This window comes from Mesoplodon bidens (assembly GCF_964165515.1).
Source record: "Mesoplodon bidens genome assembly, chromosome: 1".
NCBI classification, from domain to species: Eukaryota; Metazoa; Chordata; class Mammalia; order Artiodactyla; family Ziphiidae; genus Mesoplodon; species Mesoplodon bidens.
The window spans coordinates 107,827,960-107,852,835 of NC_138176.1; positions in this window are offsets into that span (position 1 = coordinate 107,827,960).

Sequence of the window (24,876 nt, forward strand, 5' to 3'; positions counted from 1 at the left end):
CCACCCACTGGCCACATTGGTCCTGGGGGCATAGGAGGGAGGTAGGGGACATCAGGAGAGGGAGGTGAGAGGGGCCCTCCCAGACCCCAGCCCGGAGGAGCAGGACAGGAGAGGAGGGGGTTTGCCCCTCTCACTCGAACCCAGGAAGCCTGCTAGGCTCCCAGGTGAGGTCCCCTGCTCTCAGAGACCAGGGGTGGGGGGCAGCCTGGGCCCCTTCTGTTCCTTGAGCCTAAGCCCCACCCCCCAAAGGTCCCAGGGCCTTTTCCAGCCCTGTTGGTCCTGAGCATTGACCCCAACTACCGCCCAAACCTCACCCTTGCTTAGGCCACACTCTCAACAGCCAAGGCCTTTACCCCCAACTTTTTTTTGTTTTTTTTCTCCCTTTCCCTCCTCCTCTTTTTTACTATTGTGGTACTGATGTACCTTCCAGTTGTTGATTCATCTATATTTTAATTTTTACATTCTTTCTAACATATCTCTTAGTTCCTAGTCTAATTTTATTTTTTATTTTCTATTTTTCTCTTTTTTTTCCCACCCCACATGGCTTGTGGGATCTTGGTTCATGATGTCGGGCTGAAGTTCCTGAGGTGGGAGCTCCAAGTACAAAGCACTGGACTAACAGAGAACCTCAGACCCCAGGGAATATTCATCAGACTGAGGTCTCACAGAGGTCCTCATCTCAGCACAAAGACCCAACTCTACCCGATAGCCTACAAACTCCAGTGTTGGAAGCGTCAGGCCAAACAACCAGTAAAACAGGAACACAATCCCACACATTAAAAAAATAAAAGAGAGATGAGAAAAATATGTCACAGATGAAGAAGCAAGGTAAATACCTACAAGACCAGGTAAATGAAGAGGAAATAGGCAATTTACCTGGAAAAGAATTCAGAGTAATGATAGCAAAGGTGATCCAGAATCTTGGAAATAGAATGGAGACACAGATTGAGAAAATACAAGAAATGTTTAACAAAGATCTAGAAGAACTAAAGAACAAACAAACAGAGATGAACAACACAATACCTGAAATGAAAAATACACTAGAAGGAATGAATAACAGAATAATTTAGGCAGAAGAACGAATAAGTCAGCTGGAAGACAAAATGGTGGAAATAACTGCCGAGGAGCATAATAAAGAAAAAATAATGAAAATAATTGAAGATAATTTCAGAGACCTCTGGGACAACACTAAACGCACCAACATTCGAAGTACAGGGGTCCCAGAAGAAGAAGAGAAAAAGAAAGTGTCTGAGAAAATATTTGAAGAGATTATAGTGGAAAACTTCCCCAACACGGGAAAGGAAATAGTCAACCAAGTCCAGGAAGCACAGAGAGTCCCATACAGGATAAACCCTAGGAAAAACACACCAAGACACATATTAATCAAATTAACAAAAATTAAATTCAAAGGAAAAATATTAAAAGCAGCAAGGAAAAAAAAAACATACAAAGGAATCCCCAAAAGGTTATCAGCTGAATTTTCAGTGGAAACTCTGCAGGCCAGAAGGGAGTGGCAGGATATACTTAAAGGGATGAAAGAGAAAAACCTACAACCAAGATTACTCTATTCAGCAAGGATATCATTCAGATTCAATGGAGAACTCAAAAGCTTTTCAGCCAAGCAAAAGCTATCAGAATTCAACACCACCAAACCAGCTTTACAACAAATGCTAAAGAAACTTCTCTAAGCGGGAAACACAAGAGAAGAAAAAGACCCACAAAAACAATCCCAAAACAACTAAGAAAATTGTAATAGGAACATACATATTGATAATAATCTTGAATGTAAATGGATTAAATGCCCCAACCAAAAGACACAGACTGGCTAAATGGACACAAAAAGAAGATCCATATATATATGCTGTCTACAAGAGACCCACTTCAAACCTAGGGCACATACAGAATGAAAGTAAAGGGATGGAAAATGATATTCCATGAAACTGGATATCAAAAGAAAGCTGGAGTAGCAATACTCATATCAGATAAAATACACTTTAAAATAAAGAGTGCTACAAGAGACAAGGAGGGACACTACATAATGATCAAAGAATCAATCCAAGAAGAAGGTATACTTTTATAAATGTTTATGCACCCAACATAGGAGCACCCCAATACATAAGGCAAATGCTAACAACCATGAAGGAGAAATCGATAGTGACACAATAATAGTAGGGTACTTCAACATCCCACTTACACCAATGGACAGACCATCCAAACGGAAAATAAGTAAGGAAACACAAGCTTTAAATGACACAATAGGACAGATAAATCTAATTGATATTTATAGAACATTCACCCAAAAAGTGGCAGAATACAATTTCTTCTCAAGTGCACATCGAACATTCTCCAGGATAGATCACATCTTTGGTCACAAATCAAGCCGCAGAGTATTTAAGAAAATTGAAATCATATCAAGCATCATTTATGACCACAACGCTATGAGATTGGAAATCAATTACAGGAAAAAAACTGTAACAAACACAAATACATGGAGGCTAAACAGTATGCTACTAAATAACTAAGAGATCACTGAAGAAATCAAAGAAGAGATTAAACAATACATGGAAACAAATGACAACGAAAACACTACGACCCAAAACCTATGGGACGCAGCAAAAGCACTTCTAAAGGGGAAGTTTATAGCAATTCAATCTCACCTCAAGGAACAAGAAAAATCTCAAATAAAAAATCTAACCCTACACGTAAAACAATTAGAGAAAGAAGAACAAAGAAAACCTAAAGTCAGTAGAAGAAAATAAATCATAGAGGGGAGGAGGAAGATGGCAGAAGAGTAAGACACGGAGATCACCTTCCTCCCCACAGATACACCAGAAATACATCTACACGTGGAACAACTCCTACAGAACACCTACTGAACGCTGCACACACTAGGAGCCCCTTCGCGGGCGGAGACTGCAGGTGGCAGGGGGGAAGCTTCGGAGCCGCGGAGGAGAGCACAGCAACAGGGGTGCGGAGGGCAAAGCAGAGACATTCCTGCACAGAGGATCAGTGCCGACCGGCACTCACCAGCCCGAGGCTTGTCTGCTCACCCGCCGGGGCGGGCAGGGCTGGGAGCTGAGGCTCGGGCTTCGGTAGGAGCGCAGGGAGAGGACTGGGGTTGGCAGCGTGAATACAGCCTGAAGGGGCTAGTGCACCACGGCTGGTCGGGAGGGAGTCCGGGGAAAAGTCTGGACCTGCCAAAGAGGCAAGAGACTTCTTCTTACTTCTTTGTTTCCTGGTGCGCGAGGAGAGGGGATCAGAGCACTGCTTGAAGGAGCTCCAGACGGGGGCGAGCCGCGGCTAACAGCGCGGACCCCAGAGACGGGCATGAGACGCTAAGGCTGCTGCTGCCACCACCAAAAAGCCTGTGTGCAAGAACAAGTCACTATCCACACCTCCCCTCCTGGGAGCCTGTGCAGCCCGCCACTGCCAGGGTCCCGTGATCCAGGAACAACTTCCCCGGGAGAACGCACGGCGCGCCTCAGGCTGGTGCAACGTCACGCTGGCCTCTGCCGCTGTAGACTCGCCCCAACCCCTCCCTTCCCCCGGCCTGAGTGAGCCAGAGTCCCCGAATCAGCTGCTCCTTTAACCCCATCCTGTCTGAGCGAAGAACAGAGGCCCTCAGGCGACCTACACGTAGAGGCGGGGCCAAATCCAAAGCTGAACCCTAGGAGCTGTGCGAACAAAGAAGAGAAAGGGAAATTTCCCCCAGCAGCCTCAGGAGCAGCGGATTAAATCTCAACAATCAACTTGATGTACCCTGCATCTGTGGAACACCTGAATAGACAACGAATCATCCCAAATTGGGGAGGTGGACTTTGAGAACAAGATATATTATTTTTCCCCCTTTTCCTATTTTTGTCAGTGTGTATGTGTATGCTTCTGTGTGAGATTTTGTCTGTATAGCTTTGCTTTCACCATTTGTCCTAGGGTTCTGTCTGTCCGTTTTTGTTTTTGTTTTTGTTTTTGTTTTTACTTTAAAAAAATGTTTTCTGGGGCTTCCCTGGTGGTACAGTGGTTGAGAATCTTCCTGCCAATGCAGGGGACACGGGTTCGAGCCCTGGTCCGGGAAGATCCCACATGCAGCGGAGCAACTGGACCCGTGAGCCATAACTACTGAGCCTGCGCATCTGGAGCCTGTGCTCTGCAACAAGAGAGGCCATGATAGTGAGAGGCCCACGCACTGCGATGAAGAGTGGCCCCCTCTCGCCACAACTAAAGAAAGCCCTCGCACAGAAACGAAGACCCAACACAGCCATAAATAAATAAATAAATTTATTTAAAAAAATGTTTTCTTAATAATTACTTTTTATTTTTTATTTTAATAACTTTATTTTTTATCTTATTTTATTTTATCCTCTTTCTTTCTTTCTACTTTTTCTCCCTTTTATTCTGAGCCTTGTGGATGAAAGGCTCTTGGTGCTCCAACCAGGCATCACGGCAGTGCCACTGAGGTGGGAGAGCCAACTTCAGGACACTGGTCCACAAGAGACCTCTGAGTGCCACGTACTGTCAAACGGTGAAAATCTCCCAGAGATCTCCATCTCGACGCCAAGACCCAGCTGCCCTCAACGACCAGCAAGCTACAGTGCTGGACACCATATGCCAAACAACTAGCAAGACAGGAACACAGCCCCATCCATTAGCAGAGAGGCTGCCTAAAATCATAATAAGGCCACAGACACCCCAAAACACACCACCAGATGTGGACCTGCCCACCAGAAAGACAAGATCCAGCCTCATCCACCAGAACACAGGCACTAGGCCCCTCCACCAGGAAGCCTACACAACCCACTGAACCAACAGCCACTGGGGACAGACACCAAAAACAACGGGAACTATGAACCTGCAGCCTGCAAAAAGGAGACCCCAAACACAGTAAGATAAGCAAAATGAGAAGACAGAAAAGCACACAGCAGATGAAGGAGAAAGGTAAAACCCCACCAGACCTAAGAGGAAACAGGCAGTCTACCTGAAAAAGAATTCAAAATAATGATAGTAAAGATGATCAAAAATCTTGGAAATAGAATAGACAAAATGCAAGAAACATTTCACAAGGACCTAGAAGAACTAAAGAGGAAACAAGCAATGATTCAAAACACAATAAATGGAATTAAAAATACCCTAGAAGGGATCAATAGCAGAATAACTGAGGCAGAAGAACGGAAAAGTGATCTGGAAGATAAAATAGTGGAAATAACTACTGCATAGCAGAATAAAGAAAAAAGAGTGAAAAGAACTGAGGACAGTCTCAGAGACCTCTGGGACAACACTAAACGCACCAACATTCGAATTATAGGGGTCCCAGAAGAAGAAGAGAAAAAGAAAGGGACTGGGAAAATATTTGAAGAAATTATAGTTGAAAACTTCCCTAATATGGGAAAGGAAATCATTAACCAAGTCCAGGAAGCACAGAGAGTCCCATGCAGGATAAATCCAAGGAGAAACACGCCAAGACACATATTAATCAAACTATCAAAAATTAAATACAAAGAACAAATATTAAAAGCAGCAAGGGAAAAACAACAAATAACACACAAGGGAATCCCCATAATGTTAACAGGTGAGCTTCCAGCAGAAACTCTGCAAGCCAGAAGGGAGTGGCAGGATGTATTTAAAGTGATGAAGGAGAAAAACCTACAACCAAGATTACTCTACCCAGCAAGGATCTCATTCAGATTTGATGGAGATATTAAAACCTTTACAGACAAGCAAAAGCTGAGAGAGTTCAGCACCACCAAACCAGCTTTCCAACAAAGGCTAAAGGAACTTCTCTAGGCAAGAAACACAACAGAAGGAAAAGACCTACAATAACAAACCCAAAACAATTAAGAAAATGGGAATAGGAACATACATATTGATAATTACCTTAAATGTAAATGGATTAAATGCTCCCACCAAAAGACACAGACTGGCTGAATGGATACAAAAACAAGACCCATATACATGCTGCCTACTAGAGACCCATTTCAGACCTAGGGACACATACAGACTGAAAGTGAGGGGATGGAAAAAGATATTCCATGCAAATGGAAGTCAAAAGAAAGCTGGAGTAGCAATTCTCATATCAGACAAAATAGACTTTAAAATAAAGACTATTACAAGACACAAAGAAGGACACTACATAATGATCAAGGGATTGATCCAAGAAGAAGATATTAACAATTGTAAATATTTATGCACCCAACATAGGAGCACCTCAATACATAAGGCAAATACTAACAGTGATAAAAGGGGAAATCGACAGTAATGCATTCATAGTAGGGGACCTTAACAACCCACTTTTACCAATGGACAGATCATCCAAAATGAAAATAAATAAAGAAACATAAGCTTTAAATGATACATTAAACAAGATGGACTTAATTGATATTTATAGGACATTCCATCCAAAAACAACAGAATACACATTTTTCTCAAGTGCTCATGGAACATTCTCCAGGATAGATCATATCTTGGGTCACAAATGAAGCCTTGGTAAATTTAAGAAAACTGAAATCATATCAAGTATCTTTTCCTACCACAATGCTATGAGACTAGATATCAATTACAGGGAAAAAATCTGTAAAAAACACACACACGGAGGCTAAATAATACACTACTAAATAACCAAGAGATCACTGAAGAAATCAAAGAGGAAATCAAAAAATACCTAGAAACAAATGACAATAAAAACATGATGACCCAAAACCTATGGGATGCAGCAAAAGCAGTTCTAAGAGGGAAGTTTATAGCAATACAATCTTAGCTCAAGAAACAAGAAACATCTCAAATAAACAACTTAACCATACATCTAAAGCAATTAGAGAAAGAAGAACAAAACCCCCCCAAATTTAGCAGAAGGAAAGAAATCATAAGGATCAGATCAGAAATAAATGAAAAAGAAATGATGGAAACAATAGCAAAGATCAATAAAACTAAAACCTGGTTTTTTGAGAAGACAAACAAAATTGTTAAACCATTAGCCAGACTCATCAAGAAAACAAGGGTGAAGACTCGAATCAATAGAATTAGAAATGAAAAAGGAGAAGTAACAATTGACACTGCAGAAATACAAAGGATCATGAGAGATTACTACAAGCAACTATATGCCAATAAAATGGACAACCTGGAAGAAACGGACAAATTCTTAGAAGAGCACAACTTTCTGAGACTGAACCAGGAAGAAATAGAAAATATAAACAGACCAATCACAAGCAGTGAAATTGAGACTGTGATTAAAAATATTCCAACAAACAAAAGTTCAGGACAAGATAGCTTCACAGGCGAATTCTATCAAACATTTAGAGAAGAGCTAAGACATCCTTCTGAAACTCTTCCAAAATATAGCAGAGGGAGGACACCACAAAACTCATTCTACGAGGCCACCCTCACCCTGATACCAAAACCAGACAATGATGTCACAAAGAAAGAGAACTACAGGCCAATATCACTGCCGAACATAGATTCAAAAATCCTCAGCAAAATACTAGCAAACAGAATCCAACAGCACATTAAAAGTATCATACACCTTTATCTCAGGAATGCATGGATTCTTCAATATATGCAAATCAAGCAATGTAATACACCACATTAACAAATTAAGGAATAAAAACCAAACGATCATATCAATAGATGCAGAAAAAGGTTTCAACAAAATTCAACACGCATTTATGATAAAAACTATCCAGAAAATGGGCATAGAGGGAACCTACCTCAACATAATAAAGGCCATATGTGACAAACCCACAGCAAACATCATACTCAATGGTGAAAAACTGAAAGCATTTCCACTAAGGTCAGGAACAAGACAAGTAAGTTCACTCTCACCACTCTTCTTCAACACAGTTTTGGAAGTCCTAGCGATGGCAATCAGAGAGGAAAAAGATATAAAAGGAATACAAATTGGAAAGGAAGAAGTCAAACTGTCACTGTTTGCAGTTGACATGATACTATATATAGAAAATCCTAAAGATGCCACCAGAAAACTACTAGAACAAATCAATGAATTTGGCAAGGTTGCAGGACACAAAATTAATGCACAGAAATCTCTGGCCTTCCTATACACTAACAACAAAAATCAGAAGGAGAAAGTAAGGAAACAATCCCATTTACCATCACACAAAAAAAGAATAAAATACCTAGGAATAAACCTACCTAAGGCAGTGAAAGTCTTGTACTCAGAAAATAATAAAACACTGATGAAAGAAATCAAAGATGACATAAACAGATGGAGAAATATACCATGTTCTTGTATTGGAGGAATCAATATTGTGAAAATGACTATCTTACCCAAAGCAATCTACAGTTTCAATGCAATCCCTATTAAAGTATCAATGGCATTATTCACAGAATTAGAGCAAATTTTTACAATTTGTATGGAACACAAAAGACCCTGAATAGCCAAAGCAATCTTGGGAAAGAAAAACAGAGCTGGAGGAATCAGGCTCCCTGACTTCAGACCACACTACAAAGCTACAGTAATCAAGACAGTATGGTACCAGCACAAAAACAGAAATACAGATCAATGGTACAGCATAGAAATCCCAGAGATAAACCCACGCACATATGGTCACCTTATGTTTGATAAAGGAGGCAAGAATATACAATGGAGAAAAGACAACCTCTTCAGTTAAGTGCTGCTGGAAAAACTAGACAGCTACATGTACAAGAATGAAATTAGAACACTCCCTAACACCATACACAAAAATAAACTCTAAATGGATTAAAGACCTAAATGTAAGGCTAGACACTATAAAACTCTTAGAGGAAAACAGAGGTGGAACAGTCTATGACATAAATCACAGCAAGAGGCTTTTTGTTCAACCTCCTAGAGAAACGGAAATACAAACAAATTGGACCTAATTAAACATAAAAGTTTTGCACTGCCAAGGAAACCATAAACAAGATGAAAAGACAACCCTCAGAATGGGAGAGAATATTTGCAAATGAAGCAACTGACAAAGGATTAATCTCCAAAATATACAAGCAGCTCATGAAGCTCAATATCAAAAAAACAAACAAACAAATCCAAAAATGGGCAGAAGGCCTAAATAGACATTTCTCCAGAGAAGATATACAGATTTCCAACAAACACATGAAAGGATGCTCAACATCACTAATCATTAGAGAAATGCAAATCAAAACTACAGTGGGGTATCACCTCACACCAGTCAGAATGGCTATCATCAAAAAATCTACAAACAATGAATTCTGGAGAGGGTGTGGAGAAAAGGGTTACCTCTTGCACTGTTGGTGGGAATGTAAATTGATAGAGCCACCAAGAAGAACAGTATGGAGGTTCCTTTAAAAACTAAAAATACAACTACCATACGACCCAGCAATCCAACTACTGAGCATATACCCTGAGAAAACCATAATTCTAAAAGAGTCATGTACCACTATGTTCATTGCAACACTATTTACAATAGCCAGGACATGGAAGCAACCTAAATGTTCAGTGACAGATGAATGGATAAAGAAGATGTGGCACATATATACATGGAATATTACTCAGCCATAAAAAGAAAAGAAACTGAGTCATCTCTAGTGAGGTGGATGGACCTAGAGACTGTCATACAGAGTGAAGTAAGTCAGAAAAAAAAACGTATGCTAACATATACATATGGAATCTAAAAAAAAAAAAAAGGTTCTGACGAACCTGGGGCAGGACAGGAATAAAGATGCAGACGTAGAGAATGGACTTGAGGACATGGGGTGGGGGAAGGGTAAGCTGGGATGAAGTGAGAGAGTGGCGTGGACATATATACACTACCAAATCTAAAATAGACAGCTAGTGGGAAACAGCCACATAGCACAGGGAGATCAGCTCCGTTCTTTGTGACCACCTAGAGAGGTGGGATAGGGAGGGTGGGAGGGAGATGCAACAGGGAGGAGATATGGGGACATATGTATCCGTATAGCTGATTCACTTTGTTATACAGCAGAAACTAACATAAGATTGTAAAGCAATTATATGTCAATAAAGATGTTAAAAAAATAGAATGGGCTAGAAGAATTAATATATTTTAAGTGTTTAAATGTTAACTGAAAGCACTCTACAAATTCAATGCAATCCCTATCAAAATTCCATTACATTTTTCACAGTAATAGAACAAACAATCCTAAAATTTGTATGGAGCCACAAAAGATCTGAAATAGCCAATGCAATCTGGAGAAAGAAGAAAGATGGAGGCACCACATACCCTGATTTTAAAGTATATCACAAAGCTATAGTAATCAAAACAATATGGTATTGCCATGAAAACAGACACAAAGATCAATGGAATAAAATAATGAGCCCAGAAATAAACTCATGCATATAATCAATTAATTTATGATAAAGAAGGCAAGAACATACAATGGGGCAAGGATAGTCTGTCAAGAAATGGTGTTGGGAAAACTGGACAGCCACAAGCAAAAGAATGAAACTGGATCCCTATCATACACCATACACAAAAACTGCCTCATAGTTGATTAAAGACTTAAATGAGAGGCCTAAAATTATAAAATTCCTAGAAGAAAACATAGGCAGTAAACTCCTTGACACTGGCCTTGGCAATGCTTTTTTTGCGTGTGACTGCAAAAACAAGGGCAACAAAAGTAAAAATTAAAAAATGAGACTACATCAAACTAAAAAATTTCTACAGAGTGAAGAAAGCCATCAACAAAATGAAAAGGCAACCTACTGAATGGGAGAAGACATAGGCAAATGATACATACAATAAGGGGTTAATATCCAAAATAGATAAGGAACTCATAAAACTCGAAAAAATATTGGATTAGAAAACAGTCAGAAGGGCTTCCCTGGTGGAGCAGCAGTTAAGAACCCACCTGCCAATGCAGGGGACACGGGTTCGAGCCCTGGTCTGGGAAGATCCCACATGCCACAGAGCAACTAAGCCTGTGAGCCTCAACTACTGAAGCCCGCATGCCTAGATCCTGTGCTCCGCAACAAGAGAAGTCACTGCAATGAGAAGCCCACACACCGCAATGAAGAGTAGCCCCTGCTCTCCACAACTAGAGAAAGCCCACACGCAGCTACAAAGACTCAACTCAGCCAAAAATAAATAAACAAATTTATTTAAGAAACAAAAACAAACAAACCAAAAAAATGGTCAGAAGATCTAGGGACTTCCCTGGTGGTGCTGTGGTTAACAATCTGCCTGCCAACGCAGGGGACACGTCTGATCCCTGGTCTGGGAAGACCCCACATGCCATGGAGCAACTAAACCCATGCACCACAACTACTGAGCCTTCACTCTAGATCCCACAAGCCACAACTACTGAAGCCTGCGCACCCTAGAGCCCACGTGCCTCAACTTCTGAGCCTATGTGCCTCAACTACTGAAGCCTGTGCACTCTAGGGCCCACATGCCTCAATTACTGAGCCCGCATTCTACAACTACTGAGGCCCACACACCTAGAGCCCATGCTCCACAACAAGAGAAGCTACCACAATGAGAAGCCCACACACCCCAAGGGAAATTTTTTTTTTCTGTTTCTTTAATTTTGTATCTGTATGAACTGATACAGATAATCATTTCATGATACTTGTAAGTCAAATCAGTATGCTGTACACCTGAAACTTACATAGTGCTGTATATCAGTTATATCGCAGTAATATTGGAAGAGGGACTTCCCTGGTGGTCCAGTGGCTAAGACTCCATGCTCTCAATGCAGGGGGCCCAGGTTCGATCCCTGGTCAGGGAACTAGACCCCACGTGCTACAACTAAGAGTTCACATGCCACAACTAAAGATCCTGCATGTCACAACTGAAAGATCCCACATGCTCCAACTAAAAGATCCCACATGCTGCAACTAAAAGACCCCGCATGCCACAACTAAAGATCCCGCATGAGGCAACAAAGATACCATGTGCCACAACTAAGACCCAGCACAGCCAAATAAATGTTTTTTTAAAAAGGAAGAAAAAATCTATCAAATGGTTTAAAAAGATCAATACCAATAATTCATAAACTCTTCCAGAAAATAAAATATGGGGCAGCACTTTCTAAATTATTCTATGAGGCCAGTATTATCCTAACACCAAAATCAGATAAAGACATGACAAGGAAACTATAGACCAATATCCCGTAACAATACAGATGCAAAAATTCTCAACAAAATAACATGGCACCATATAAAAATTATTACATGCCATCTTCAAATGGGATTTTTCCCAGGAATGCAAGGTTGGTTCAACATACAAAAATCACTCAATGTAATACATCATATTGATAAAGGATAAAACCGCATGATCATCTCAGTAAATGCAGGACAGGCATTTGACAAAATCCAACAGCCATTCACAAAAAAAAAAACACTCAACAAACTAGAAATAGAAGGGAATTTCCTCAACCTGATATCTACAGCCAACATCATAGTTAATAGTAAGATTGAAAGCTTTCACCATAAAATCAGCAACCAGAAAAAGATGTTTGCTCTTGCTACTTCTATTCAACATTGTACTAAAGGTTCTAGCCAGGGCAATTAGACAAGAAAAAGAAATAAAGAACATCCAGATTTTAGAAGAATAAGTGAAACAATGTATTTGCTGATGACATAATTTTATATATAATAAACTAAAGAATCCACAAAAAACTATTAGAACTAATAAATGAGCTCAGCAAGCTTACAGGATACAAGGTAAACATACAAAAATCAGTTGCATTTCTATACATTAGCAATAAACAATCCGAGAATGAAATTAAGAAAACAGTTTCCTTTACAACAGAATCAAAAAAGAATAAAACACTGAGGAATAAATTTAACCAAAGAAGTGTAATACTTGTACACCCAAAACTACAAAACATTAGTGAAAGAAATTAAAGACCTAAATAAATGAAAAGACATTTATGAGAGTGCCGAATCCTAAACACTAGACCACCAGGGACAGTTGAAAAGGCATTTACATGGGCTTCCCTGGTGGTGCAGTGGTTAAGAATCAGCCTGCCAATTCAGGGGACACGGGTTCGAGCCCTGGTCCAGGAAGATCCCACATGCCGTGAAGCAGCGCCACAACTATTGAGCCTGTGCTCTAGAGTCTGCGAGCCATGACTACTGAAGCCCACGTGCCTAGAGCCCATGCTCCGCATCAAGAGGAGCCACCACAATGAGAAGACTGAGCACCACAATGAAGAGTACCCCCCATTCGCCGCAACTAATGAAAGCCCTCGTGCAGCAACAAAGATCCAACTCAGCCAAAAATAAATAAATAAATGAATAAATGAATTAATTTAAAAAAGAAAAGGCATTTACAGATTGAAAGACTTAACATTGTTATACTGGCAAAATGGATAAGCTGATCAAAAATGCATACAGAAAGGCAAAGGGCCCAGAATGTCCAAAACAATCTTGAAAGTAAAGAACAAAGCTGTAAGGCTCACACCTCCCAATTTCAAAACTTATTACAGCGACTTCCCTTGTGGTCCAGTGACTAAGACTCTGTGCTCCCAGTGCAGGGCGCCCAGGTTCGATCCCTGGTCAGGGAACTAGATCCCACTTGCCACAACTAAGAGTTCGTATGCTGCAACTAAAGATCCCGCATGCCGCAACGAAGATCCTGCGTGCCGCAACTAATACCCAGTGCAGCCAAATAAATAAGTAGTAAAAATAAATAAATTAAAAAAAATAAAATAAGTTATTACAAAGTGACGTTAATCAAGTGTGGCACTGGCAATAAGGGTAGACATATAGATAAATGGAATATAACTGGAATATAAGTCCAGAAATAAAGCACTACATGTATAATCAACTGATTTTAAACAAAGATGCCAAGACATTCAATGGGGGAAAACAGTCTTTTCAACAAATGATGCTGGCACAAATGGATATCCACATGAAAGGATTAAAGTTTGACCTTACCTCACACCATACACAAAAATTAACTTAAAATTGATCAAAAACTTAAATATAATAAATAAAACTATAAAGCTCTTAGAAGAAAACGTTGGTGTAATCTTCATGATCTTAGATTAGGTAACGATTTATTAGATAGTACACTAAAAGCATACACAACCAAAGAAAAATATATAAATTGGACTTTATCAAAATTTTAAAAGTCTCTGTGTTTCAAAGAACACTACCAAGTAAACGAAAAGAGAACATACAGAATGGAAAAAAATATTTGGAAATTACATGTGTGATAAGGGACTAGTGTCCAGAAAATATAAAAAACTCTTCAACTCAACAATAAAAAGACAACTAATTTAAAATAGGCAAAGGATCTGAATAGACATTTCTCCAAAGAAGATAAACAAATGGCCAATTTATATGAAAAGATGCTCAGCATCATTAATCATTAGGGAAATGCAAATCAAACCAAATGAGCTACCACTTCATACCAGAAGGATGGCTATAATAAGAAAAAATGGAAAATAAGAAATGTTCATGATAATGTGGAAAAATTGGAATCTCCCTACATTGCTGATAGGAATATAAATTGGTGCAGCCATTGTAGAAAATAGCTTGACAGTTCCTCACAAAGTTAAATGTGGGATTTCCTTATAATGCTGCAATCCAACACCTAATTATATACCCAAGAGAACTCAAAACAGATAAACAAATAATTGAACGTGAGTGTTTATAGCAGAACTATTCGTAAGAGACATAAAGCGGAAATCTTCCACATGACCATCAGCTAAGGAATGAATAAACAAAATAAGGTATAGCCTAACAAGGAAATGTTATATGGAAATAAAAAGGAATGAAGTATTAATACATGCTACAATGTGGATAAACTTTGAAAATACGATGCTAAGCAAAAGAAGCCAGACACAAAGGGCAACATATTGTATGGTTCTATACATTTATATATTGATGTCCAGAATAGGCAAACCCACATGAATCTACTTTTTAAATAGATTAGTGGTTGCTAGGAACTGGGTGGGGGAGGATGGGGAATGAATGCTAACTGGTATAGGGTCTTATTTTGGAGTGATGAAAATGTTCTGGAATTCGATAATTGTGATGGTTACATAACCTTGTGAATATACTAAAAATCATTGAACTGTACGTTTTTAAATTGTGGATTTTATGGTATTTGAATTCTATCTTAATTTTTAAGAGTATATATTCTCTAATATAACATAGGGAGAAAACGGAAATATATTTAATTGATCCAAAATAAGCAAGAAAGGAACAAAAAAGGAACACAGACTAGCAGAACAAATAATAAATACATAGTAGTAGATACAGTAAATTATTAAAAAATACTCAAGTATTAATAAAGTATTGGGCTTCCCTGGTGGTGCAGTGGTGAAGAATTTGCCTGCCAATGCAGGGGACACAGGTTCAAGCACTGGTCCAGGAAGATCCCACCTGCCACGGAGCAACTAATCCCGTGCGCTACAACTACTGAGCCTGTGCTCTACAGCCCGTGAGCCACAACTACTGAAGCCCAAGCATCACAACTACTGAAGCCTGTGCACCTAGAGCCTGTGCTCCACAACAAGAGAAGCCGCTGTAATGAGAAGCCTGGGCACCACAACAAAGAGTTGTCCCCACTAACCACAACTAGAGAAAGCCTGCTTGCAGCAACAAAGACCCAATGCAGCCAAAAATAAATAAATAAATAAATGTATAAAAAAATCATAAAGTATTAATAAACACATTAAATTAAAGTGAGCTATGGACTTCCCTGGTGGCGCAGTGGCTAAGAATCCACCTGCAAATGCAGGGGACATGGGTTCAAGCCCTGGTCTGGGAAGATCCCACATGCCGTAGAGCAACTAAGCCCGTGCACCACAACTACTGAGCCTAGGCTCTAGAGCTCGTGAGCCACAACTACTGAAGCCTGTGCTCTAGAGCCCATGATCCACAACAAGAGAAGCCACTGCAATAAGAAGCCCACGCACCACAACGAAGAGTAGCCCCCCTTCGCCTCAACTAGAGAAAGCCTGCGCACAGCAACGAAGACCCACTGCAGCCAAAAATAAATAAATTTTTTAAAATAAATAAAATAAAGTGAGTTAAATGCTTGTGTGAAAACAAAGATTTTCAGGCTCAGGCTGCATTAAAAACATATAGACCTAGATATACATAATATGCTGTTTACAAAGAAACACCCTAAAACTGAAAAGTTGAAATTAAAAAGGTAGAAAATATATACTGTGCAAACACTAACTAAACAAAAGCTAGTTAAGCCATATTAAAATATCTGTTTTCTTGTTTTGTTTTTAAAATTTTTAATTTTAAATATTGTTTTTACAGTAGGTCCTTGTTGGTTATTTAGTTTAAATATAGCAAAATATCTGTTAAAGCAAAAAGAATGCTAGAAAAAATGAGTTACTTCATAATGACAGCAGACTGAGCTCTAATGAAAGATAAAACAATTCCAGATTTACCTAGTTACTTACATTCAAAATATATAAGGCAAAAATTGACAGCTCTACTACAGAAAATAAACAAGTACGAAAGCATAAAGAGATCTGGCACACTCAGCAATTGATGGAATCTGATCCTCTTACTCCTTCAATGACGATGATGGATTTAACAATCGTGAGAGTAGTTTTGAGTTGCTTCATTTTTGCAAGTTCCGAGCGTGAGAAGCAGCTTCTAGGTTGGCTCCCAGTGATCCCCACCTCCTCGTCTTCACACACTTGTGTGACTCCCTCCCCTATGGCGTGGGTTGGACCCAGTGACTTATTTCTAACAAATAGAACACAGCAAAAGCAGTGGATGTTACTTCTGAAATCAACCTATGAAACAGTGTGACATTCGCCTCACACACTTTGTTCTCTTTCTGTCCCTTCTTGCTCACTCAGGGGAAGCCAGGTGCCCTAAGGAGAGACCGTGAGCCAAGGAACAGAAGGTGATTTCCCACCACAGCCAGTGAGGAGCTAGGCCTTCAGTCTAACAGCCTGAGGGGACCTAGATCTTGCTGGTGGCCCCATGAATGAGCTTAAAGGAAACCCTATCCCCAGGTGAGCCGCTAGATACTGAAGCCTGTGAGTGACCCCTAGCCAAAGGGCCCACCTAAGCCACACCTAGATTTCTGTCCCAAGAAATGTGTTAGATAATAAATGCTCATTTTTCTTTTTATATAAATTTATTTATTTTTGTGTGCGTTGGGTCTTTGTTGCTGTGTGCGGGCTTTCTCTAGTTGCGGTGAGAGGGGGCTACTCTTCATTGCAGTCACAGGATTCTCATTGTGGAGGCTTCTCATTGCAGAGCACAGGCTCTAGGCACATAGGCTTTAGTAGTTGTGGCTCATGGGCTCTAGAGCGCAGGCTCAGTAGGGTGGTCCACAGGCTCAGTTGCTCCAAGGCATGTGGAATCTTCCCATCCCAGGGCTTGAACCCATGTCCCCTTCATTGGCAGGCAGATTCTTAACCACTGCGCCACCAGAGAAGCCCAATGCTCGTATTGTAAACCACTCAATTTGGGGGTAATTTGTTATGCAACAGTAGCTAATTCATACACCTAGGATGGTCAGTTCACTATGGTATTTGATAAATGATAGGTAGATAAGATGGATGGATGGATGGATGGATAGACAGACAGACAGACAGAGAGACAGACAGAGAGACAGATACATAGATAGATAGATAGATAGAGAGATAGTCTCTCAGTGAAAATTTTCATCTTAACATCCTCTTACGTGCTGGCAAAATAGTTTGAGCACTGCATTTAAATGCAACTTTATAGAGCATTGAATAGATATATAACTTTGTAATGGGAAAGAACAAATCTGACTCCATATTAGATCTGTTCCTTTCCCTGTGCTTAGTCATGCTGGCTCTGCACCTTTTATAAAAGAATGTTGCCTATAGCCTGCAATACATAGGATAACCCCTTCTCAAGGCTCTGACCTTTAAGGGCATAACTCTTTTCCATTCATATACAGATAAAAAGTTGCAGAACAGAGAATAGTATTTGTCTTGTTAGAGGTTTACAGGAATATTGTGACCTGACCCACGTGGACAGCTGCAAGAACAAAGGATTACAACACCAAGAAATCTGCAACAACCAACCATGCCCCTCCCTCACCTTGCCTTTAAATGTGCTTTGCTGAAACCCTTCAAGGAGCTTGGGGTTTTGGGGGCATAAGCCACCAGCTCCTTTCTTGGCCCTGCAATAAACCTTTCTCTGCTCCAAACTCCGAGACGTTCACTTCACTGTGCGTCAGGCACACGGTTGTTCAGTAACAACTTTATGTCTACATGATGGAATTCTGTGTAACTCTTTAAAAAGATGCAGGGAGTTCCCGGTTGCCTAGTGGTTAGGACTCCATGCTTTCACTGCTGTAGCCCAGGTTCAATCCCTGGTCAGAGAACTGAGATCCTGCAAGCCACGTGGTGCAGCCCAAGGTGGGGGAAAAATGATGCAATGATGATGATGATTCAGATGATCATTATAATGATGAACATTTACTCTCTCCTAAGTGAGAATCATTATTATCAGCTCCATTTTTCAGATGAGTAAACCAAGACTTAAAGAGGTGATATAGGGTTTCCCTGGTGGTGCAGTGGTTGAGAGTCCGCCTGCTGATGCAGGGGACACGGGTTCGTGCCCCGGTCCGGGAAGATCCCACATGCTGCAGAGCGGCTGGGCCCGTGAGCCATGGCCGCTGAGCCTGCGCGTCGGGAGCCTGTGCTCCGCAACGGGAGAGGCCACAACAGTGAGAGGCCCGTGTACTGCAAAAGAAAAAAAAAAAAAAAGAGGTGATATAATTTTTCTAAGGTTACTCTTTAGTAAGTGTTGGAACAGGGATTTGACAGCAACCAAATCACACCCAAGAATGTCATTCTCTCCTGCATCATCCTTTGGGGTTTTCAGGTTTATAACTCAAGGAAGGGGGAAAAGAGCTGTGAGTTTGGGGCTTTGTCATTCTCTGAAAATGAGCAGCTCAGAACTATACTTGATTTTGTGTTGAAGTATACATAAATGTGAATGTATAGATTTCTAGGCAGCGACGTCTGCTCATAGCAGCGGAAGTCACTCCTCCTGTCTCCCCACCTCCCTTTGTAAACAACTAATTAGATAGACATACAGGAACAAAAGTGCTTAGCACCCTAGGCCAAGGGACTCAGAGGGCTATCCAAATATATATCCACAAATAAACAAACAAGACCTTGGTAAGGGCTGTGGATCCAAAGAGTCAGAGTACCTTCCCTCACTGGAGAGTTCTGACCTGGGCAGATACTCAAAGGCAAGAGAGTTTGTACAAACCCAGCCTGCCTGGAGAGAGAGTCCAGCAGGCCACTGGCATGGGACAGACAGATGGGGACACCAGGAGAGGGAGGACTATGCCAGAACGACCCCCTTCCCAGGACAGTGCTGCCTGGGTGGCAGGAGCTGTGACCTCTCCCGAGGAGAAGGTGGAAAGTGGTAACTTCCCAGCTACCCAGCTGTACAGGTCACGGCTGGAGAAACCTGTTTGTCTCCAGCAGCACCCGGGTCTCCGAGGAGGGACCTCCATGACTGGGGGGTGGAAAGAGGAAGGAAAGAACGCAGATAGGAATGTTAGAACATTATAGGAGCAGGTTCCTGCTGTCTGCTTCAGAAGTCAGCATCGGATCTGCCCACTAGGCTTGGATTACCCCACACCAGAGTCTCCTACCCGGGCTGCAGACGTCCCCAAAGCCTCAGTGCTAACCCCATGCCTCCCCCGACTCTGCTGCCAGCTTGTGTGTGCACTCCCAGTGCCTCCGAAGAGACGCATCCAGGAGACACGGAGCTTGCTCAGAAAACAGGCTGCAATCAGTGGGCAAGAGAGAAACCACGAACGTGACTTACAGTGACACCTTCTGGAATACAAAATAAATGTTTCTAACAGCCCACTTGGTCCATTGTAAGAACCAAAGTAAACATAAATCCTTAATTAAGAAGGGTGTCTGCTACTTCAAATGTGAACGCACAGTTGCATATATTCAAACAGTACGAAAACCCAGGGAAATATGTTATCGCAAAGAGAAAATTTTCCAGCAACCGAACACAAAGGCATGGAATATTATGATCTAACTGATAAAGAATTCAAAATACCTATTAAGAAGAAATTCAACAAGCTACAAGAAAACTCAAAAAGGCAATTCAATAAACCCGGTAATAAATATAAATGTAAGGAAAAGAAGGATTTCCTTACCAAATATTTTGAAATTATAAAAATATTGTGGACTGAAGGACTCAATGAATGAATGAGATGAAGAATGCAATGGACGGCATGTGCAGCAAGGCAGACCAGGTGGAAGAATGGGTGACCTGGAGGATACAACTGTAGGAAGAATACAGTTAGAAGAGGAGTGGAACTAAGATTTCCTAAGAGTGAAGAAAGCCTGAGAGAGCCATTGGTTTCTTTCAGAAAGGCAAATATCCAAATAACTGGGATTCCAGAAGAAGAGAGGAAGAAGGGGCAGATAGTTTGTTTAAAGAAATAGTAGCTGAGGGAATTCCCTGGCAGTCCAGTGGTTAGGACTCGGTGCTTTCACTGCTGTGGTCCCGGGTTTCATCCTTAGTCAAGGAACTAAGATTCCACAAGCCACATGGCACGGCCAAAAAAAAAAAAAAAAAAAAAAGTAGCTGACAACATTACAAACCTATAGATAGATACTCTTTTTCAGATTCTTTTCCATTATAGGTTATTATATGTTGAGCATATTTTCATGTGCCTATTGGCCATATGTATGTCTTCTTTGGAGAACTGTCTATTTATGTCTTCTGCCCATTTTTCAATTGGGTTATTTGGTTTTTTGTTATTGAATTGTAGGAGCTATTTGTATATTTTGGAAATTAATCCCTTGTCGGTTGCATCATTTGCAAACATTTTCTCCCAGTCTGTATATTGTCTTTTCTTTCTTTTTTTTTTTTTTTTTTCGGTACGTGGGCCTCTCACTGTTGTGGCCTCTCCCATTGCGGAGCACAGGCTCTGGACGCGCAGGCTCAGCGGCCATGGCTCACGGGCCCAACTGCTCCGCGGCATGTGGGATCTGCCCGGACCAGGGCACGAACCCGAGTCCCCTGTGTTGGCAGGCGGACTCTCAACCACTGCACCACCAGGGAAGCCCCTGTCTTTTCTTTCTGTTAATGGTTTCCTTTGCTGTGCAAAAGCTTTTAAGTTTGATTAGATCCCATTTTTTTATTTTTGCTTTTATTTCTATTGCCTTGGTAGACTGGCCTAAGAAAACATTGCTACAATTTATGTCAGAGAATGTTTTGCCTATGTTCCCTTCTAAGAGTTTTATGGTGTCATGTCTTATACTTAAGTCTTTAAGCCATTTTGAGTTTATTTATGTGTATGGTGTGAGGGAGTGTTCTAACTTCATTGATTTGCATGTGGCTGTCCAGCTTTCTCAACTCCACTTGCTGAAGAGACTGTCTTTTCTCCATTTTATATTCTTGTCTCCTTTGTCAAAGATTAATTGACTGTAGGAGTGTGGGTTTATTTCTGGGCTCTCTATTCTGTTCCATTGATCTATATGTCTGTTTTTATGCCAATGACATGCCATTTTGATAAATGTAGCTTTGTAGTATAGTCTGAAGTCTGGGCAGTTTATGCCTCCAGCTTTGTTCTTTTTCCTTAGGATTGCTTTGGCAATTCTGGGTTAAAATGGACTATTTTACCTATTAGATGTTTTATATAATTCACAAAATAACCACAAAGCAAAAACCTAGAGTAGATCCACAAAAGGCAAAGAAAGGGGAAACAGAGCATACCACCAGGGAAATTAAGCAATTTATGAAGTAGGCTGAGAAAGACAGGGAAAGAAACTATGGAAATACAAAACAACAAGAAAGCAACTCATAAATTGGCATTAGTAAATCCCTACATATCAATAATTACTCTAAATGTAAGTGGATTGATTTCACCATTAAAAGTCACAGAGTGGCTGAATGAATTTAAAATAATGACACCCAACTGTAAGAAAGACCCATTTCAGATTTAAGGACAAAATAGAATCAAAGTGAAAGGACAGAAAGCTATATTCCATGCAACTGGAAACCAATACAAAGTGGGAAAAACTATACTTATATCTGACAAAATAGACTTTAAGCCAAAAATAGTAACAAGAGACAAAGAAGGTGATTATAAAATGATAAAGTGGGCTTCCCTGGTGGCGCAGTGGTTAAGAATCCATCTGCCAATGCAGGGGACATGGGTTCGAGCCCTGGTCTGGGAAGATCCCACATGCCGTGGGGCAACTAAGCCCATGTGCCACAACAACTGAGCCTTCGCTCTAGAGCCCACGAGGCACAACTACTGAGCCCATGTACCACAACTACTGAAGCCCGCACACCTAGAGCCTGTGATCCGCAACAAGAGAAGCCACCTTAATGAGAGGCCTGCCCACCACAACGAAGAGTAGCCCCTGCCCACTGCAACTAAAAAGAAAGCCTGAGCATGGCAACTAAGACCTAATGCAGCCAAAAATAAATAAATTTATTAAAAAAAGAAAATGATAAAGTGGTCAACCCATCAAAAAGATATAATAATAAATATATACACACCCAACACTGGAACACCTAAATATATTAAGTAAATACTAACAGATATGAAGGGAGACATAGAAAGATTAATAGTAGGGTATTTCAGCATCCCACTTTCAACAATTGATAGATCATCCAGACCAAAAATCAGCAAGAAATGATGAACTTAAACCATACATTAGACCAAATGGATCTACCAGGCACCTATAGGACATTCCATCCAACAGCAGCAGAATATACATTCTTCTTAAGTGCACACTGCACATTTCTAAGGATTGATCATACGATAGGACATAAAACAACTCTTAGCAAGTTTAGGAAGATTGAAATCATACCAGGTATCCTTTCAAACCACAATAATTTAAACTAGAATCAACAACAAGGAGGAAAGCTGGAAAATCCACAAATAAAGGAAACTAAACAAAACATTCATGAAAAATCAATGGGTCAAAGAAGAAATCAAAGAAAGTCTCAAAACAAATGAAAATAGGAACACAACTTACCAAAACCCCTAGCAGTCCACAGAGGGAGGTTTATAGAGATAAATTCATAAATTAACATTAGAAAAGCCTAAAATACACAACCTGGGGCTTCCCTGGTGGCACAGTGGTTAAGAATCTGCCTGCCAATGCAGGGAACACTGGTTCGATCCCTGGTCTTGGAAGATTCCCACATGCCGCGGAGCAACTAAGCCCGTGTGCCACAACTACTGAGCCTGCGCTCTGCTCTAGAGCCCACGAGCCACAGCTACTGAGCCCACGTGCCACAACTACTGAAGCCCGCATGCCTAGAGCCCACGCTCTGCAACAAGAGAAGCCACCGCAATGAGAAGCCCACACATTGCAACGAAGAGTAGCCCCCACTCGCCGCCACTACAGAAAGCCTGCACGCAGCAATGAAGACCCAATGCAGCCAAAAATAAATAAATAAATTTATTAAAAATAAATAAAGAAAAGAAAATACACAACCTAACTTTACACCTCAAGGAACTAGAAAAAGTAGAACAAAGTAAATTCAAAGTTAGCAGAAGGAAGGAAATAAAGCCCAGAGTGGAAATAATGAAAATAGAGAGGAGAAAACAATAGAAGGGATCTTTTATAAAAAATAAACAAAATTGAGAAAGCTTTAGCTACATTAACTAAGAAAAAAGAGAAAAGACAAAGTTCGAAATGAAAGAGGAGACATTAAACTGTTAATACAGAAGTACATAAGATCATGAGAAACTACTATGAAAAAATTTATGCCAACAAAAAATGACCTACAAGAAATGGGTAATTACCTAGGATCATACAACCTACCAAGACTGAACCAGGAAAAAAATACCAAGTCTGACAGACAAATAATGGGGAAGGTGATTGAATCAGTAATCTAAAACCTCTCAACACAGAAAACTTCAGGACCAGATGGCTTCACTGGTGAATTCTATCAAATGTTTAAGGAAAAATTAATACCAATCCTTCTTAAAGTCTTCCAAAATTTGAAGAGGAGGAAACATGTCCAAACTTTTTCTATGATGCAAACATTGCTCTGATACCAAAGCCAGATAAGGAGAGCATGAGAAAAGAAAACTATAGGGACTTCCCTTGTGGCACAGTGGTTAAGACTCCACACTCCCAATGCAGGGGGCCCAGGTTCGGGATCCCTGGTCAGGGAACTAGATCCCACATGCATGCCACAACTAAAGAGTTCACATGCCACAACTAAAGAGTTCACGTGCCAAAACTAAGTAGCCAGCAAGCCACAACTAAGACCTGGCACAACCAAATAAATTAATTAATTTAAAAGAAGAAAACTACAGACCAATATCCCTGATAAACGTAGATATAAAAACTCTCAACAAAATATTAGCAAACCAAATTCAAGAACATATTAAAAGGATCATACACCATAACCAAGTGGGATTTATCCCTGGGATGCAAGGAGTGTTTGACGTATGCAAATCAAAATGTGATAACCCACATTAATAAAGTGAAAGATAAAAATTATATGATCATTTCAATAGATGCAGTAAAAGCTTTTAATAAAATACAACATCGCTTCATGATAAAAACCCTCAACAGACTGGGGATAGAAAGAACACACCTCAACATATTAAGGACATATACAACAAACCCAGAGCTAACATCATACTCGATGGAGAAAAAAATGAAAGCTTTTCCTCTAAGATCAGGAACAAGATAAGAGTGCTGACTCTCTCTACTCTTATTCAACATAATTCTGGAAGTCCTAACTACAGCAATCAGGGAAGACAAAGAAATAAAAGACATATAAATTGGAAAATAAGAAGTAAATTTTTGCTATTTTGCTGATGCTATGATCTTATATATTAAAAATTCCAACTCAACTAAAAATCTGTTGGATGTAATCAATGAATTCGGTAAACTTGAAGGATATAAAATCAATGCCCAGAAATCAGTTGCTTTTCTATAAACTAACAAAAATCTGAAAAAGAATTAAAGAAAACTCACAGA